The sequence below is a fragment of the Ochotona curzoniae genome, unplaced genomic scaffold (genome assembly GCF_017591425.1).
Source record: "Ochotona curzoniae isolate NIBS_2020 unplaced genomic scaffold, NIBS_Ocur_1.0 scaffold_4701, whole genome shotgun sequence".
In the NCBI taxonomy this organism is placed as follows: Eukaryota; Metazoa; Chordata; class Mammalia; order Lagomorpha; family Ochotonidae; genus Ochotona; species Ochotona curzoniae.
In genome coordinates this window covers 50,254,989-50,262,899 of record NW_024467122.1, presented here as the reverse complement: position 1 = coordinate 50,262,899, position 7,911 = coordinate 50,254,989, and positions in this window count along the sequence as shown.

Here is a 7,911-nt window from a genome sequence, read left to right as displayed (position 1 = left end):
GGAAGCTCAGAGCAGCAGGCTGCGGCCGGGCTTGTGGGAGGAAGGAGGGCAGGAAGAGCAAAGCCAGGGCTCCAGAGAGAGGAGAAACAGAGAGATTTTCAATCTTCTGGTTCACTCCCCACATGGCCGCAAGGGTCATGCTGAGCCAGGCCAAAGCCAGGAGCCCAGAGCTTCCTCTGAGTCTCCTCTCGTGGGTACAGGGGCCTTCCCAGGGAGCTGGGTTGCAAGTGGAGCAGTTGGGACTCCAGTCAGCGCCCATATGGGATGCTGGTACCTTTCACTCCATGGTATCTGCCCCAGCCTGGGGTGCTTTAAGCAGTAGTCTCTGTGGCCTCTGCTGTCTCCTACACAGCACCTTCCTTACCTGGCTCCCTCACCTCCCAACTCCACATCATGGGAGCTGGGGCTTCTGAAGTAAGGCACAGGCATCCCTCAGCTTTGCTGCCAGCTCCTAGGGCTTCCCTCCACACCCCCCGGATTTCCTGGGGGCCCCTCGCACTCTCTCAGGCCTACCAACAGATGCCTCCAGTGACCGGGAAAGCTGAACTCCACCCCTTCCTCCCCCGTCCCACCCCTATTCATTTATTTTACCTAAGTTTTGTTTGAGAGATTTCAGAGTACATCCTGGGGGGCATCTAGGTGCCAGGTCGGAGTGCTGGGTTTTAGTCCTGGGAGGCCAGCTCCTGCAGTTCTGCATCTTCTATCCCCTTTGGGAGACCCAGAGGTCCTTGCTCCAGCTTGGCCCAGCCCTGACTGCTGTAGGAGTGACCCTGGAGATGAAAGATCTCACTCCATTGCGTCTTCTGTTTCTGGCTTCCTGCCTTCCACATAAAATGTGAGTTTTAAGACAGACCTAAATGTTGAGAGTCATGGGTTTTCTGTTTTCCCTCGCTGCCCCTCCCTGTCCTCTTGTTCAGGTCTCCTTTCTCTCTGGGCACCCCTGTGCCTTTCAAGGTTTTGCATTCTGTTTTTGATTCTTTGGTGTTTTTGGCAGTTTGATGGAATTGTAATTTTTTAAAAAGATTTATTTATTTTTATTGGGCAGGCAGGTTTACATAGGGAAGGAGAGGGAAAAAGATTTTCCACTCGCTGCTTCCCTCCCCAAGTGGCCACAACACCTAGAGCTGAGCTGAACTGAAGCCAGGAGCCAGGAGCTTCTTCCAGGTCCCTCATGTGAGAGCAGGGTCCCAAGGCTTTGCCCATCCTCTACTGCTTTCCCACAAGCAGGCCACAAGCAGATAGCTGGAAGGGAAGTGGAGCAGCTGGGATATGAACCGTCACCCATATGGGATGCTGGTGCTTGCAAGATGAGGTCTTTAGCCACTAGGCTATTGTACTGGGCCCCAAATAAAATAAATCTTTAAAAAGTTATGTGCTACTGATGCATAAGTAACCAGTGGACGGAATACAAAATATAGAAATATGTGGAAATATATACCAAAATTTAGTGTAAGGGTGACATCTCAAGTTATTGAGGGATGATAGACTTTTAAAAAATACATATCAGAAAAATAAAAATAAAAAATACATATCTGAAAGTCAGGGTGACAGAGAGGAAGAGATCTTGTATGTTCTGGTTCACTCTGCAGATGATCATGGTGGTTGGGCCTGGGCCAGACCACGGGCCCAGAACTCTATGCAGGTTTCCCACATAGATGCAGGGACCCAAACACTTGAGCCATCATCCCTTGCTTTCCCAGGTACATTAACAGGGAGTTAGGTTAGAAGTGGAGCTACTGGATTTGAACTGGCACTCATATGTGATGCCAGCATCAGAGACAGTTGCTTAACCCACTGCAATAATATGCTATCCTTAAAGATGGGCTTTAAATTTTTTTTAAAGAATTTATTCTTTTTTTTTTTTTTTTTGGAAAGCCAGACTTTACAGAGAAGCAGTAACGGTCTTTCATCTGCTAGTTCACTCCCCAAATGGCTGCAATGGCCAGAGCTGAATCAATCTAAAGCCAGGAGCCAGGAGCCTCTGCCTAGTCTTCCACGTGGGTGCAGAGTCCCAAGAACTTGAGCTATCCTTGACTGCTTTCCCAGGCTACATGAAGGGTACTGGTTTGGAAGTAGAGCTGTTGGGATACAAACTGGTGCCCATATGGGAGGCCGGCCCCATAGGATGGAGGATTAAGCTGATGCACCACCATGCCAACTCCAAAGATAGACTTTTCAGTAAGGATGATATATAAGAACCAATTTATATTCAGTAGAAGATAAACTTGAGTCCACATACTTCAAACCAGAAACTCCAAATGAATAAACAATTATAGCAAGCTTATATAATGCAAAGCCACTTCCAGGAATCACTTGATTTCCTATATATCATCAATGAACAGATGAAATCTGAAATTAAAAACGCAATACCACAATACCAGAGTCCAGAAGGACAGTTGCAGGGTAAGAGGGACGGTCCCCTCAGCATGTTACTGGAGGACACAGGGCACTACAGAAGCCCAGCTGCTTGGGCGAGGGGCTTATCTCTGGGGTTTGCCGATAAACCCATTGTGCAGGCTTCTCATAATGAACCGAGTCCAGGGAAACACCAGCCACAGGCCTGTCCTCTGCAGGTTGGCTTTGCGATTCCAGCGCTCCTCCCCCAGAGATATGCTCCTGGCCTCTGAGCTGGGTGCTGGGCTGTGAGCTGGCTCCGCTGTCTGCACACCCTGCCTGGGTCTCTGTGACTCTTGGAATCCCGCCAGATGTTTTTGTGAATTAGGACTCACCTGTCCATCCTTTTAGTTTCATCGAAAGTAGAGTCTAGGTTTCTGTTATTGTTTTCCTCTTGCTGCTTTTGGAAACCACCCAAGTGAAGAAGGAAAATTGCTGAATACACTCTCCCATTTTAAAATTGAAAATCTTGTGACACTTGAACCTTTGCAAATTTGAGTGTGCGAAATAACATCTCACTGTGAAGTGACTTGTGGCCTCCATGAACACTCATGAGACAGAGCATATTACGTGTAGTTTGGTTGCTGGCTGGTAAATTGCCTGTTTGTGGGTACTTCCATTAGTCAACTCAGTTCTTTTTTCTTTTTCTTTCTTCTAACTGATTTGTAGACCCTTGAAAATAGTGTTTATTCTGAGCCTGGTGCAATGACTCAGTGGCTAAATGCTACCTTGTGAGTGCTGGAATCCCATATAGGCACCAGTTCATGTCCCAGCTACTTCACTTTCCATCTAGCTCCAAGCTTATGACCTGGGAAAGCAGTGGAGGATGGTCTGAAACCTTGGGACCTTGCACTGATGTGGAAGACATAGAAGTTCCTGGCTCCTGGTTTTGGGTTGGCTCAGCTCTGGCTGTTGCAGCCACTTGGGGAGTGAACTAACAGATGAAAGATCTTTTTCTCTGTCTCTCCTTGTTTTCATAAATCTGATCTGCCTGCCTTTCCAATAAAAATACATAAATCTTTAAAAAGTGTTGATTCTACACATTTTGGTTAATTATTTCACAAATATCTTTTTGTGGTCTATAGCTTATTTTTCCATGTTGGAAATTGTCTTTTATTAAAAAGGACATTTTGTATTTTCATGTAATTAAATGCATATTCTTTTCCTTCTATAATTTGCTGCTTTCTCCTGGGCCTGGTGCAATAGCTTAGTGCTGAATCCTTGCCTTGCATCTGTCGTGATCCCTTATGGGTACCAGTTCATGTCCTGGCAGCTCCACTTCCCATCCAGCTTCCTGCTTGTGGCCTGAGAAAGCAGCAGAGTATGGCCCAAAGCTTTGGGTCCCTGTACCTGTGTGGGAGGCCTGAGGGAGCTCCTGGCTCCTGGCTTTGGATTGGCTCAGCTTCAGCAGTTGTGGCCATTTGGGGAGTGATCCAGCTGACAGAAGATCTTTCTGTCTCTCCTCTCTGTAGACCTGACTTTCCAACAATAATATAAATAAAATAAATATTTAAAATATTAGATTATTCTTCCTTATCCTGATAATGTAAATACCAAACATTTTCTTGAAGAGTTTTAACTTTTTGCATTTAAAATGTAGGACCTGGGCCTGGCGCAATGGCGCAGTGGTTAAGGTCCTCGCCTTACACATACCAGGATCCCATATAAGCACTGGTTCTAATCCCAGCAGCCCCGCTTCCTATCCAGCTCCCTGCCTATGGCCTGGGAAAGCAGTCGAGGATGGCCCAAAGCCTTGGGACCCTGCACCCGTGTGAGAGACCCAGAGGAGGCTCCTGGCTTTGGATCAGCATAACATCGGCCGTTGCATTCACTTGGGGAGTGAATCATCGGACAGAAGATCTTCCTCTCTGTCTCTCTGTATATCTGCCTTTCCAATAAAAATAAAATAAATCTTTAAAAAATAATAAAATGTAGGACCTAAATAAAATAAAATAAAATATAGGACCTGGGATGATTTCTTGTTCCCCTCCTACCACTTAATATCCCTTAACAAGTTCCCAGTGTGTGCCATCCATTTCTGGAACCTGTTTTGCTTTTGTCTATTCTTGCAGCAAGACTCCACTACTGTAACCAACTTATAGTAAGACCAACATCCTTCCTGCCTTTCTAGGATCATTTTGGAGATTTTGCATATAAATTTTAAATTCTGCTTGCCAAGCTTCATTGAAAACTTTCTGGTGTACCATTTGGAATTGCATTAAATGTACAACTTAGTTGTTATTTTTGCAGATAGAGTTTTTCTATCTAAAAACCATGGCATATTTCCCCCACACTTTTAGATTTTTGTTGATATCATTCATGTGTACATTTAAAATTGTGTGAATTCCTTAAATGTTTTATAAAACTTGCCTATAAAACACTCTTATGTTTTTAGCTAACAAAATTAAAAAAAAAAGTTTTTGGCTGGCATTATGGTATAGCAGGTTAATGCACCACCTCTAAACCAACATCCCATAACGGCATCAGGTTGAGTCCTGGCTGCTCTACTTCCAATCCACTGTCTTGCTAATGTGTCTGGGAACACAGTGAAGATAGCTCTAGTACTTGGACCTTTTTGCCACCAATATGGAAGAGCAGGATGGAGTTCCAGGCCCCTGGCCTTGACCTGGCCCAGCCCAAATTGTCCCAGTGATATGGGAAATGAACTAAGGGATGGAAGAGCTCCCTCCCTCCCTCCTTCTCTCTTTATTACTCTGCCTTTTAAATAAACTTTCATGGCTGCATCCTCTGGAGGTGGTGAACACTGCGTCCTCAGGTGGTAGGAAAGATAGAAGGGCAAGGGGGGCTTAACTAGTTTCCTCCAGCCCTTGTATATGTTGTTAGTCCTATTAATGAAAGCTCCACCCTCATCTCCTAAAGTTCCTATATTTTAATTCTGTCACATTGAAGATTAAGTGTGAGTATGAATTTTGAGTGGAATATAAATATTCAAATTGTGGCAGAGGGTCTTTTTAACTTCTAGGTTGGCCAACTTACGTTTTTAAAACTTTTACTTACGCGAACACTCAAGTATATCATAAATTAACCTCACATTTTTAATTGATAAATTTGGCACATGAATATGTATTGATTATTGGTATATTTGGATTAATCATTTTCATCTTATTTTGTGCTTTCTGTTCATTCTGATTTTTGTAATTTTTAAAAATAAAGACTTTTTAAAAAATTTACTTCAAAGGCTGAGTCACAGAGAGAAGAAGACACACACTCATACACACTCAGAAACTTCCATCCACCAGTTCATTCTGCAGATGGCCACAGTGGCTGGGGCTGAATCAAGTCAAAGCCAGGAGCCTTGAGCTTCTTCTGGATCTCCCAAGCAGGTGCAGGGGTCCAAGGACTTGAGCCATCCTCCACGGTGTTCCCAGGCTCATTTTCAGGGAAGTGGGTTAGAAGTGAAGCAGCCGAGACTTTAACTGTTGCCCATATAGGATGTCAGCTTTTCAGGCGATTATTTATTTTTATTGTAAAGTCAGACATATATAGAGAGTAGGAGAGACAGAGAGGAAGATCTTCCGTCCAATGATTCATTCCCCAAGTAACCGCAATAGCCAGAACTGAGCCAATCCGAAGCCAGGAGCACTTCTGGATCTCTCACTTGGGCGCCAGGGTCCCAAGGCTTTGGGTCATCCTTGACTGCTTTCCCGTGCCAGAATCAGGGAACTGGATAGGAAGCGGGGCTTCTGGGATTAGAACCATTGTCCATATGGGATCCTGGTGTGTTCAAGGCGAGGACTTTTAGCTACTAGGCCACCTCACCAGGCTAAGTACCTCTATTTTTTTTTTTAATATTTATTTATTTGAAAGGTAGAATTACACACGGAGAGAGAATTTCCATCAGCTGGTTTACTGCTCAGGTGTCCACTGACAGGGACCAGGCCAGGCTGAAGCCAGGAACCAGGAGTTTCCTCTGGATCTCTCACCTGTGTGCAGAGCCCAAGGACTTGGACACAGCAAAATGGATTAGAAGTGGAACAGCTAGGACTTGAACTGGCACCCCTTTGGGATGCCACCACATTTGGAGGCTTATTCTACTACACCACAATGCCAGCTCTGCAAGCACCTCTGAATTTTAACCTGTTACTTAAATTAATAAAGTTTAAAGTTAATCAGTTTCTTTATCCTGCTCCAAGAGAATAGCAGGCCTCTGAATGCTTTGTTCTGTCTTCCTATTTCACTTGTCATGGTGCTGTATTCTCTTCTTCCATTTCCTATTCCTCGTATTAGTCATCATTATGATTACCACTTGCAGAGTCAATATTCTGGTTTGCCACATATTTAATAATTTCACCATTTGCTGTTCTACTTCCTTCTTCCTGGAGTAAATCTGTGGAAGTGCTTGGTGAGATCTGTGAGAGCTAAACCTTCAGTTACTAATCTGCTCAATGCTTCATTTCATGCTCAGCCCTGTTTGAAAGTCTGCCCAGGCGTGAATCCTCCGTTGACACAGTTTTTCACCTCACTATCCTTTCTTCTGACTGAGTCTGCTGTCAAGAAGCCTGAACCAGACTAACTGTCAGCTGTTGTAGGCAACCCTGCTCTCCTTCTGAGGGCTTTAGAACATTTATTCTGGATGTCTTGTGTTCTGTAATTACATTCCAATGTGTCTAGGGTGAATTTTCCTGTCCTTCAGTGTTGTTTTGATTCCTGGATCACAGCTCGTAATAACAGCTAATATCCATTGAGTGTTGGCTGATACATAGGGCACTACCCCGAGTACTTTATGATACTAACATCTTCCTTGTTCACAGCAGTACTTCTGGCAGCCCTGTTTCAGAGGCTAGTTAAATACCTTGTCGAAGTCACACAAGCCTGGATGTTGAAGGCAGCATGCTATACCTAGGCTTTTCGCGGGGCCATAAGCCTCATGAAATGCTAGTGGCTGTTTTTCTGCTTGAGCCAATTTGAGTTTGGTTTCTGATACATGCAGCTGGAACATTCCTGACTCATCTGTTGGGCAACTGAGCATTTGTTGCTGCTCATATGCTGAAATAAGGCCCCAAGAAGGGAAAAGGAAGACGCAGTGGGGTAAATAGCCCTGGAGCTTGCTGTTGGCCTTTTCCAGCTATCCCCTGACTCCCAGTGACCTCAGCTGGGAGCCAGCTGTGACGGAGGGACGTGAGCTGCCTTAGGGTTGTTGTGTACTTCAACATGGGATGATGAAAATTGTCATGTGTGGGTGATTTCCCAGGTTTCCAAAGATTTATTGATTGATTTGAAAAGCAGAGAGAGTCTCCATTGACTCATCCTCCACTTACAAGCACTGGAATCCCTTATGGACACTGGTTCTTGTCCTAGCTCCGCACTGATTTGTGTCCTAGCTGCTCCACTTCCCATCCAGCTCCCTGTTTGTGACCTGGGAAAGCAGTAGAGAAAGGCCCAAAGCCTTAGGACCCTGCACCCGGATGGAAGATCAGAAGTGCCTGGTTCCTGGCTTCAGATTGTCTCATCTCTGGCTGTTGCAGCCACTTGGAGAATGAAGCAGAGGTTGGAGGA